This window comes from Delphinus delphis, chromosome 1, assembly GCF_949987515.2.
Source record: "Delphinus delphis chromosome 1, mDelDel1.2, whole genome shotgun sequence".
Lineage (NCBI taxonomy): Eukaryota > Metazoa > Chordata > Mammalia > Artiodactyla > Delphinidae > Delphinus > Delphinus delphis.
Window position 1 is genome coordinate 143,146,156 of NC_082683.1, and position 12,814 is coordinate 143,158,969.

The window sequence follows — 12,814 nt, forward strand, 5'->3', positions numbered from 1 at the left end:
ACTAGTCAGTTTGGACATTAAGATTGCATGGTGTCCTGTTTTCTCTTTGCTAGGTTTTGACAGAATTGATAGTTTTACAACATTTAACTCAATACGCATGGAAATATAAGATTAAAGCTGTGAATGCCTTTTTTTTTTCTAAAAAAAGATCACTTCATGGCTTAAAAGCTGAAATGTGTTACCTGCCTAACATTGACAGAAACAAACTCAAGGGAAAATCAAAAGTGGATTTGATGTTGAGTTTTAGAAATCTCTTCTCCACAGGTGTAAAGATTCCTGTGGGTCTTAGGGTTTGTTACCTGAGGGCTTTAAAATGTGAGAAGGGGGTGAATTGCCTATAGGGGTAAAAAAATTTCTCGTATTTTGTTACCTAGACATGGGCTATGTGTTCTAATGTCAAAACCACTGGTTGAAAAGTGAAACATCATTAATATCTGTTATTTGATGCCATACCGATCAAAAGAAAGCCCTGTAATAGAGTGGTTTGAATGCAACCTTTTCATTTTTAACTGATTTGGGGAAACTAGTTTGTGGGTATTGACATAGTTATAAATGTGAGTTTTCCAAGGGATTCTTCTGCTTCACAGATACAGATTTCTAGACCATTCTAAAATAGTCTACAAATAAATGTATAAAAGGGTGACAGCCTGTTGCAGTGGACAAGTCACTGGAATAGGCATCAACAGACCTGACGCTTTCTGTTACCAATTAGCTCGATGACTTAACCGGACTAGGTCTTAACGTTCTCGTCTGTAAAATGAAAGCAAGAGCAAGAGAGAGCCTCTAAACTCTCCCTACTGTGAAGCTCCTGCCTTTAAACTCTTACTGTCTATAGTAACTCATTTGCTTCTTAATATAAGCTGCCTTATATCAACGTGTATATTGTGTATATCAATATTCCTTGACATGTATATGTATATATGTCTTATCTAGTTAACTTGGTTGTAAGTTTCCAAGGACAGGGGCCATGCCACATACATCTCTATGTCCTCATAATACACACCATGCTTTTGAGTAGCCAGTCCAAAGGAAGTGTTTCTATTTATTCCCTGAAGCTCTTGACGTGATATAACAAGAATAATAACAAAACATCTCATTTATTTGTAATGGTTTAATCTTTAAAAGTATTGTACTCAATTTTATTTTATGAAACTTTGAGCTTTAAATCAGATGCATTTAAAATGTAAAATTTCACTCCGTTTTTTCATAAATTGAAATGCAGTCCCATTTCCAACGGGATTTTTAATGGGGTTTGAGCAGCTTATTCTATAAATCATCTGGAAGAGCAGTGCATGACAGTGGCCATGAAAGACAAGGAGTTAGAAGGAGTGGAGACTTACACTAGTAGTTATCAAAACAAACTATGTATTCATTTGAAGCAATACACAAGTTTAATGATAGAGAAATAAAATAACCAAAAAGATTAGAGTCCAGAAACAGACCTAAGAATATAGGGGAATTTAACAGATATTATGGAGGCATTTCCAATCTGTAGCTAAAGAGTAGACTGTTCAGGAAATGGTACTGGGACAACTGGCTCTCCATCTGGACTCATAACATACACAAAAGTAAATTCCAGATGGAATAAAGCTCTAAACATAAAAATCAAATCTATACAAGTATTGGAAGGAAATATGCATGAATCTTTAAAAAAAAATATTCTTGGGTGAGAAGGTCTTTGTAAATAAAATGGGAAATCCAGAGGCCATTAAGAAAAGCTAACAGAGTTGATTTTATTTAAAAAAATCATAAAGTTAAGACAAATGGCAGAATGGGACAAAATATTTGAATTAGACATTATTGAAAAAAGAGTTGCTATCCATCAAGTTAATGAGAAAAATATAAATAACTCAAAATGGGCTAAGGATATAAAATAAGCAATTCTTAGCAGAAAGTGCAAACGGCTAAGAAATATTTGAAAACTATGCTCAATCTCATTAGTGGTAAAAGAAATGTACAATAAGAGAACGTGAGTTGCCATCTTCTACGTATCAGATTGGCAAAAAGTAAGGGAGTTGATTGGATATATCAGTTAAAATGAATGAATATATAGGCTGTCAAGGATGGATGTTGGTAATATGTTGTTAGGTGGAGGAAGCAAGTTATAGAATATCATACATTGTGCTATGTCATTTTGGTAATGCTTTTAAAAAAACATTTGTATGTAAATATATTTTAAAAATTGTTAAAAATTATTTATGCATCACAAATGCATGCCATTATCTTGTATAATTACTGTCTCTTGGAATAGTACTAAGATGAGTATAAGTATACATCTCTATTCTTTGTATTACTTTTCAGCTGGAGAACATTCCTTTTATTATGCCTTATTTAACACTCATCAAGCTGAATAACTGATCTCTAGGAGGCAGTTACAAGTCATTAGTTCATGGGGTGTAACTGAATTGAATATTATATGAACATAGTGCAGTATTTTATGGAATCTCAGTCAACTCTGAATAAATTCTTCAAATCAATCTTGTTGACTTGGGTCAATTTAATAGGGTTCTGGCTCCCTGTGGTCTTGGTCAAATCTTGTCAAGACCTCTTCAATCTTTGGGTTCCTGAGCTTTGTGCAAGGGCTGTGGTAGATCTGCCTCCTCTGTCAGTTGTAATTATTCCATGTGACATCCAAGGGCACTTCTCACCTGCTTCGTGAACACTCTGTGCATTAACGAAATCACAACATCCTAGAACCCAAGCCGTAAGTGGGGTTAAACAAGTCAATGTAAATAAAGTCTTGTGATAAGTCTGAACTTGCTTCCAAATTGTTTTGTTAACAAGGAGTTAACAAGTTCAGACTTTTGGTCATATGGGTCCTTAAGGAAAGCCTTTTTTCCCCATTCCAATGACTTCCTGTTCGTGGGAAAATGAGAGGAAATGAACCTCTAACAGGAGGATGGACCCACCCTTTTCCAGTCGTGTGGCTAATTTGTCAGGTGTAATATTGGCACCTGGTGGCTTGTGTTGGCTTCCTGCCCACCCTTGCTGGGGAAGTATCCAAATACTTGCAATAGGCGTAGAAGACTTCAAAGCCATTTGTAAGAGAAAGGATATTGTCATTAAAGAACTTAGTGGTGAATACTCCCAATCATTTAGTGATGTCAAGATGAAAGGAAAATTTTAAAAACACATTATCTAGGGGTTTTTTCTGAGTATCATATGACTTGCTAAAACAAAGCAATGTAGTTGACTTAGTAACAATACATTTTCAAGAATATGTATATATTGATTGAAAGTTTGGTTTTCCTGTTTTTGAGAAATTAGCAAAGGTATCAATTATTTATAATAAATTGTTTCTTTAAGGATACAATTCTTCTTGCTCAAAATCACTTTTTTAAAAAAATATTTATTTATTTATATTTGGCTGCATCAGGTCTTAGCTGTGGCATGTGGGATCTTCATTGTGGCACACGGGATCCTTCGTGTGGCGCCTGGGCTTCCCTCTAGTTGTGGCCCATGGGCTCCAGAGCGCACGGACTCAGTAGTTGCAGCGTGTGGACTTAGTTGCCCCACGGCATGTGGGATCTTAGTTCCCTGACCAGGGATCGAACCCGCATCCCCTGCCTTGGAAGGCGGATTCTTAACCACTGGACCACCAGGGAAGTCCCTCAAAATCACTTTTAAATAGGTACTCTCTTCGTGCCTGCCAATGGAATTATTTCCTTTGAATTAGGAGGGGAAACTACACTTTCCCCTTCAAAAGGACATTGTAGGTTTTCAGAACTCATTAGGAATTTTGGATGGGCACAGCTGGTTCAGTTCCATACCTCTCAGTTTTCAGCTAGAAATAATTACTGCCTTTTGAACAATGGTATAGTTAGTTGTCCAGCAATTCAAGGTAAACTTGTCCACGAATGGGGATTAACCAAACTATAATCAGTGGTCCTTAAGCCATAATAAATTCTACATAACAATGGAACTTCTTTTAGTTTTTATAATTAATGTAAACTATACTGGCTTTAGTATCTAAAACCCTCATGGCAGAGTCAGTATTCATGGATACGGAAAACAAGAATGACTAATCTCTCTAAAGCATATGTTCATGGTGTCATCACTTGTAAACCTCAATCAGTTAATTGTCATCAAATGATCAGCAAGTATTTATTGAGTTTTTATTGGCCAAATATAGTATTAGAAAAGTTCTATAAGTCATTAATTAAACAGATATTTGTTGAATATCTGCTCTATTGAAAAGTATACAGTTGGATTTTCTCTGGCAGAGACTGAAGACTACCATAGGGGGAACAGTAAAGACGCATTGCACAGGGGTCCCTCAACCCTGTGAGTTGATGGCAAACGTTTCAACTTTCCAGAGATCTTACACTCTTTTACAACTCAGTCTGGCAAACTTGAAACACATGAACCATTAGAAATAATGCATTATGTGCTATAAACTGTAAATGGGGTGGGAGTTTAGAAAACGGAAGATCAATGTTGATTGAAATAACCTTTGAGGAAGAGGTTAGTTTGCTGAGTCTTAAGAATAACTAGTACTTAGACAACCCAAAAGGAAAACAATGGGCATTCTAAGTGAGTGGGAAATAGGAATGAGTGTAGAGTGGGTAGGTCCTTTGAGGAGGTCTAGATGACAGCAGCACTGTTCGCAGGTTCCGGCGTAGTGGGAAATAGGGTAGATTGGTTTAGTGGTAATCTGAACGGTCTTGTGAGCTCAGCAGAGGAATTTAGGCTTTGAAGTATAGGGTGGGGGTGGGCTAATAGGATTTAAGTAGTAATTTAGGAAGATTTTTCTGGCAGTGATTTATAGGATGACTACAGCAGGGAGAGGCTGTCAGGAGGGAGAGATTTGTTAGGGGCTCTTTCAGGAGACAGGGTTAAAAGAAAAGCCCAGATGGTGATAGTAGAAATGGATAGAGAAAAATGATCTCGAAAGACATTTTGAAGGAAAGAAGGAGGGATGAGACAAGGTGGCATTGGTTATAGGGGTTGGGAGAAGAAAAATAAGTGAAAGATAACTCCAGAATTTCTATCCTGGATGGCTGGCTGATTGATAACACCACTGATCTCTTGACGAAGGAAAATTATGAGTGCTATTTTTAGACAGGTTATATTTGGGATCAATTGGGATGTCCAGTGGGACTATCTTATAAGCAATTATAAACATGGAACTAGTGTGTAGCCAAAAGGCCAGGGAAAAAATTGATGAGTAACAGCTACACACTGCCTGTAAATCCAGATTCCACAGCCTGATTTTCAAGGCTGCTGTCACCCAGCCCCATGCTACCTATTCAAATTCATCTTCTTCAGACTACCCCATAGTCTGCGCCCCTCCTCCTGGTCCAGTCAGTCAGCAAACTATGATTTTTTTTTTTTTTTTTTTTTTGGTCTTTGTGTCTAAATTCTTGTTATTCTCCATGCCTGGAACCCATTCCCTAAATCTCTAATTATTAGCATTTCTCTGTGTGTTAGGGCCAGCTCAGGACCTTTCCACATGAAGATGTTTTTCAGAAACTCCAGTGCATACTCTTCTCTTTTTTGAAGTCTTGGAGCATTTAAAGCTTGTGTTATTTGTAAAGCACTCAATCATATACGTGTCTATATTCTTGTTTAATCAGGTCAAACATGAATCCCTATCTTGTTTTGTCAGTAAAACTATAAATGCCTTCAGGGTAAGGATTGATGTTCCTCTCGCATCAGTTAAGAATTGTATTTAATTACGAAAACATAAGCTCCTAAACAGTGGCTGTAAAAAATTAGGAGTTTGATTTTTCTCATATATGAGAAGTATGGAGACGGGTCATCCAAAGCTGGTTTGGCACATCTTGATAAGTGCAAAGACCCAGCCTCCCTCACCCTTTCCACTGGCCCATCCTTAGCATGGATTTGTCATTTCAGAATCACAAGCTGGCTGATCCTTATCAAGTGTAGTATCTGAGCTGCAGACAGAAGAGGGAAGGCAAGGGGCGAGCGGGCTTGCCAACCTCATCAGCCCTACTTTTAACCTGCTTCCCTGGAAGCTCCAAGCCCACAAGTTCTGCTTCTATTTTTATTTGTTTATTTATTTATTTTTTTGCGGTACGCGGGCCTCTCAGTGCTATGGCCTCTCCCACTGCAGAGCACAGGCTCCGGACGCGCAGGCTCAGCGGCCATGGCTCACGCGCCCAGCCGCTCCGCGGCATGTGGGATCTTCTCGGACCGGGGCACGAACCCGTGTCCCCTGCATCGGCAGGCGGACTCTCAACCACTGCGCCACCACGGAAGCCCATCTGCTTCTATTTTGTTGGTCAGCGTTAGATACAGAGCCACTCCTGTTTGCAAGCAATACTGCAAATATTGGTTTTTCAGTTGGACATATTACCATCCCCAACAAAATCTGGGTTATTTTTGTGAAGAGAAGGGCCGTTGACAGCACAAGGGTGATCATGTATTTGTTCTCTGTCTCTGCCTATCTCTTTCTCTTTCTTTCTGTGTGTGTGTGTGTGTGTGTGTGTATTCTTGTTCAGCTACACTCACCCACACACATATATATGGAGAGAGACGGAGAGATGATATTATATCTCTACATCTTTATCTCTCTATATTTGAATAATATATAAAAATATATAATGAATATATATTATATATGTGTATATATAGAGAGATTTGTTATATCTCTCTCTCTATATATATGTATTTGAACACACACACACAAGAGCTAGACATTGTTAAAACTGAGCAAAATCCAATAAAATTACAATAAAATAATCTGATATATTAAATATGATGCCAATGCCATGCCTATTATAGTTAGGAACAAGTGGAGCTATTTTTACATAAATAACTATTGGTGTTATTTGCACAAAGTTAAACCAAGGCTTTTCTATTGTTATGGTAGCTCTGATTAGTTTTCTAGTGCCCATAGTCAACATCACTGTTGACAGGAATCTCTGACAATGGTCATACCCTCACATTTCTAAGCAGAAGGTACTGAGTTAGTGATTGGGGGGTTTAGTTTCTGCATTCAAAAGTTTTCAAAAACTTTTCAAAAACATTTCAAAAGTTTCTGCATTCAAAATTTTTCCCTTTGCTCTCTTACACTTCCAAGATTTAAGGAATGATCCTCAAACTGTGTTTGTGATATATTTTTGAATGTTAGAATTATCATCAGCACAAATGAAAAGACGAAAATACATTACAGTAAACTAAAAAGAAATCAGCTGATAATTCGGCACAGTCGTGGCCATTCTAGCAGCCTTAGAGAGTTTGTAGACGCATCCCCAAATACTGGGTCTTCTACCCATCACTGTTCATACCATGTCATTTTCACCACCCTGACTGTGCTTTGTTTTGTCCTCCCAAGGCAGTAACCCCATCCTTTTATGAGCAGAGCTGTGATTAGGACTCAGGTCACAGCTCCAGGTTCAATGCTCTTTGTACTGTTATTCACAACAACAGTAACAACAAAACAGCAATATACGTTTGTGTAGAACTGCACAGAGTACCTCTGTGCAGTTAGTTAGAAGGAACTTTCCCCAACAGATTACACATACTCAACGGGTAGCTCTTAACCAAGCCAACAGATCAGAATGTCCCAATCTGAACCCCTTGGATTAATCTGTTGGAATGAGGTGACGTTTGCTTGCAGGGCCATTTCCTAGCCACTCTTCCTATAATTTAATCTTAGGCAATGTTATTATGTCTTGGTAGCGAAACAACCAAATCAATAAGAAAAATAAAATATTACCGTGCCCTCTTGCTACACATCATTGCCTTCAATATGGCACTGAAGCTTTTAGTTTTCTAAGGCAACATTATCACTTAGGGTTTAGACATCTCTTAATCTGCTGGCTGATGGAGTGTGTGGCAGGCATTTTCACACCAGGACCATATGTGATATAATAACCTAAATATCACAAAGGAGATATGTATAGGAGCTGTTGCATATCTATTAAGGGGATGACATTGCTTAGGTAACATAGATCAATGGCAGTGAAATAGTTAAAAGACACTCAACATTAATTGGAACTCCCTTGTTTGTTTTCTTTTGAAACCTTGAAGTTATCCAAATGGAGTGTTAATTTAAAAAAAAAAAAAGAAATGTTTTCTTGGGAGAAGACAATGTTTTGAAATGTTTTTAATTTATGAGAGCCCGTTTCCTTCAGCCTCCCATTGCTGCATGAGATTGAACAAATGTTAGCTGCAACTAATTAATTAAGTTTGCAGAAAGTAGCAGCAGGGGATTGGAAAGTTGAAGTGGAAGTGAGCATTTTGACTGTAAACATGTTGCCTGCCTGAGAGACTATATCTGGATTGAGTGGTTGCTGAATTATCCAAAGAAATGCATTATCTCTGGGAAAATCAGCCTTGGCAGGGAGATAAAATAACAATGTCTCTTGCTGGCAAATCCATTCATTTATTTCCCCAGTTCATCTCATGTGTTTTGCTTGATTGCAGCCATACACTATTACTGTGCCATCCTCCCTGTGTACGAAGATGACACCACAGACTTGCGCTCAGAAGAGAAGGAACAAATATTTGCTGAGCACTTTTTCTGTGCCAAGCTCTTTTTTATGTACATCATGTACTTTCTTTCTGTAAAACAGATATAATTCTCTCACTTTAAAGATAAGGAAATTAAGACTCAGAATTTAGGAACTCTCCCAGGATCAGTTTATAGGCAATGGAACTGGGGTTTGAACCCAGACTCATCTGACATTGGAGCTTTTTCAGCTGCACCAGGATGATTTCCTGGGGTCCAGGGTGGGAAAGGCTGCAGGGAGACCGGGCAGCCTCTTGCCTGGTTTCCCTATGGTTGAGGGAAGTATAACCCAGCGGAAAGACCTAGGGCTGTGGAATGTAGAAAGTGATTCTCAGACCTGAAGGTGATCTGCAGATCACACTGAGAAATACTGGAGATTCCTGAGCAAGATACCCTGAACTTGTATCCCTGTAGCTAGTCACACTGGGCTAGTCACATTCCTTCTCTCAGGAATTTGAACCCAGACATCATATCAAAAAAGGTGAGGGGATTAAACAGAGAGGTCATAATACAGAAAGAGGGACCAGGTCAGCCATAAAGGACTCCAGGAGAGCTGAAGTTATAAGGCAATAGAACAATCGTGATTAATCATAGGAAGCTTTTTGTAGAGAAAGGAGGCAAGAGCAGAGGCATAGAGAGAAGTAAGGGCAAAGCAAGTTGAGATGGAGTCAACTCCAAGTCCTTAAGAGCTGTTTCAGTCCCCAGGGTCTTCCTGTTCCAACCATGACACAACACATGCTGACCTTGCTATCACAAGCCCACTTCAATTTCATCATTTTGCTCTTTGCAGTGCCAACGCCAAGCACTATATAGATTAAAGACTTGTAGAAGAAATTTGTTAGAAATGCAATAGACCAATTCAGGATGCTGAAAAATTCTGGAATATCTGAGAATTTCACACAATTTTCTTAGAGATTAAATAAGACTTAAGTGCATGTCATCAGTCTTTTATTGAGTTTACAATGGATACTGCTGGTAAAATAATACAAAATAAAAATTACAATATCTAACACTGTACTTGGTAAAATATATTAGAGCCTAAAGCTTGACTGAAGAATGGAGCCTTCTCGACTAAGTTTAAAGCTGCAAAATTTGAATGGGCAAAATTAAACTTGGTAGAAACCATGGTCACAGATGAAACTCACAATGGCAGATGCAGCGAATGATGTAATTTCATATGGTCAAAAATACTGAGCAATAAATCAAACCTTGGTTGCAAATCTGCATAGAAAAAATTGAACTAGATAAAAATCATGTCAATAAAATAACAAAATAGAAGAATACTGGGAAACGTTTTCCTATTCTATATAAAAATTATTTGTGGAATTAATTTTGAGTAGTATATTGTGGCAGCTTATTGGCTCCTACTGTAGCAACTAGAAAAAATGGGATACATTACAAAAATTATATTTTTAAAGACATTGGAGAACTAGGAAGCCAAAAGTATTAGACGAATTAAAATTCCAGATGGAAGTTCCCATTTAAGTTTAGCTGAGATTATTGGCCGTTTTCTTTCCTGGGGACAGTTGCAAATATGGTCACAGGCTGAGGGTCAGTCAGCCTTGGCTTAGATGTTGGGACTGTACTAGGGAAGACAAACCTGCAGAGGAAACTGATAAGCTGGGTTCTAGAAGAGCTCTAAATGTTTTATTTAGCCAGCTTTCCCAAGGGACATTTGCTGAGTGCTGGGGTTACCCAAGAGCCTGCGAGGCTAGGCTAGGAAAGTAGAGTGAATTGTCTCACTGCTTCAAGTGCTTGGGAAACTCTCTAGATGGAAGGGCATACGGCAAACACTGTCCTTGAGATATTCGAAAACAGAGGCGGATTGTTTATAAATGAATCTTCAGTCTAGCTCTAAGTCAGCTCAAATCCTCACTGGATGGTGGTAATCAGTTCCTCTCTCCATCTTCCTTTTAGAGGAAAGTGTGTGCTTGGGGAAAATAATAAAAACTTCAAATCTCTAAGACTCTTTACACGTGATGTTCACTATACAGTAAAATATTATGAGGTGTGTAAAGAAGTAGAAAAACATGACTAACAATCAAGAGAAAAAGCCAGCAATAGAAACAAGCCCATAGGTGATCCAAATGTTGGAGTTGGTTCAAAAGCTTTAAAATAACTATTATAAACATGTTGAAGAAAACGGAGGAAATGATAACAAAAGAGATGAAAAGGTAGAGAGGACCAACTGAGAATTTGAATCTATATAAAGAAATCAACCAGATATTCTATAACCTAAAAATATTACATCTGATATTAAGAACCCATTGGGTAGGTTTAATAGCATACTGGATGCAGCAGAAGATAGGATTAGTATGTGCAAAGAAAACAGATAAACGGAATCATAGAAAGAAAAAGAAAATCAAAAGAACGGAACAAAATACAAGAGATATATGTGACATAGTCAAATGTTCTAATATATGTGTTATTGGGGTTCCAGAAGGATAGGAGAGAGACAATGGGGAAGCAGCAATATTTGAAGAGATAACTGTCAAGTACTTTCTAAAATCTGACGAAAGACATCAACCCATAGCATAGATTCAGGAGGCTCAGCAAACTCCAAGCAGGATAAATATAAAGAAAACTACAATTAAGTACATCATAATGAAACTGTTAAAAACCAGAGATACACAGAACCGATAGAGTTTGCTCTAGAAAATTGCTTCTCAGTGAAAATTTCTGATGTTGGTGCTACTCTGATTAAAATGCTTACATTTACAAATACAAAATCAACATGTTCTTGAGGTCAAATTGGAGGAGTAAAACCATATCAAAACAAAAGACATCATCTTTTTCTGGCTTGAGTAAGTTTGCTACTTGCAACCAAAGAATCTAACTGAAATCCCCCTTTGAGTATTTCCACTTTACCAAGCCTCTTCTTCCCTTACCTGACCATTCTAGCTTTTTGGCTGAAGGTGGGGCTTTTAGTTCTGCTTAATTTCTCTCCTAATCCTAGAATTCCTAGATTCTCACAGTTGTATTTCTCTGGCAACCAAGTGAGTGAGCCTCCCTGGGGGGTTCTGATGAGAGAACCATCTTGGTTACTGACCCTGAAAAGCACTGTCCAGTCAATCACTTTTGCCTTTGGGGTCTGTTTACTACGGTTGGAATAGGCAGTCAAAAAGGAACAGTGTAATGGATTGTACCTGCTTTTCTGGATTTGCTCAAGTGGTTTTGTAAAGCAGATGCTACACAAATACAACAAAATAGATTGTACCTGACTTGGGACAGTGGGAGCATACTAAAACCCCTGAAGACCGATGGATTTCAACCAGTGTCCTATCTTGTATTCAGATGGAGGGATAGATGTGACTTGTCTAATTTGAATATTTGTCAGAGCCTACAGTTTTCCAGGCAGGCCTTGCTGCAGTCTTCAGGTTGTTCTACCTGCTTGATTTTCCCTGTTCACTTCTTGAGCTGATACTAGTCAAACCTGGTACTATATCAAGATCCTCATGACATATAGCCAATACAGTCTGGAACTGTGCCTGTCTGCTCAAATCAGGAACAAAATGTGCAGATACTAACCCCTTGCACATAACCCCCCTCATTACTCAGTTCTCCCACAGAGTCTGGGCTGCTGTTAGGACTGTGGCTCTTTGATTTGGGGCCCAGATTTCCTTCCTAGATCTTGCCATTCTCTCTCCCAGGAGATAGATCCTGATCTCACATAACTCGCTGATATCTGGGGTTAGGTCTTGTATACCATGAGTATCATTCATTCATTATTTGTTTTTATACATTTTTATCAATCACTTACTATGTGTCTGCCCCCATATTAGGTGCTGAAAATGTAGTGGTGAACAAAAAGGTGTAACCCTTGTTCTCAGAGAGTTTATATTCTAGTGGGGAAGAAAGCCATTAAACAAATAACAAGACAAACAAATATCTAATTACAAACTGTGATAAGTGCTGTGAAGGATGAGAACAAAATTCTTAAAGGAAATACCAGAACGATCTAATTTGGTTTGGGTCAGAGGTCAGGAAAGGCCTCCTGCAGTGAACCAAGTGATGCGCTGGGAAAGAGTTCTCCGCGATGAGAAGAAAACAGGTGAAAGGGCTCAGAGGTAGCCCTGAGCTTGGCCTTTTTGATGATTTTAATAGTGGTCAGTGAGACTAGAGCACTGATTGCCAACCCTGGCCATATTAGTTTCCGGTGGCTGCCATAACTAATCACCACAAACTTAGGGCCTAAAACAACAGAACTTATTTTCTCATAGATCTGGAGAACAGAAGTACAAAATAGTATCACTGGGCTGAAATCCAGCTGTTGGCAGTGCTCCTTCCAGAGGCTCCAGGAGAGAATCCATTCCTTGCTGTTCCAGCTTTTGGTGG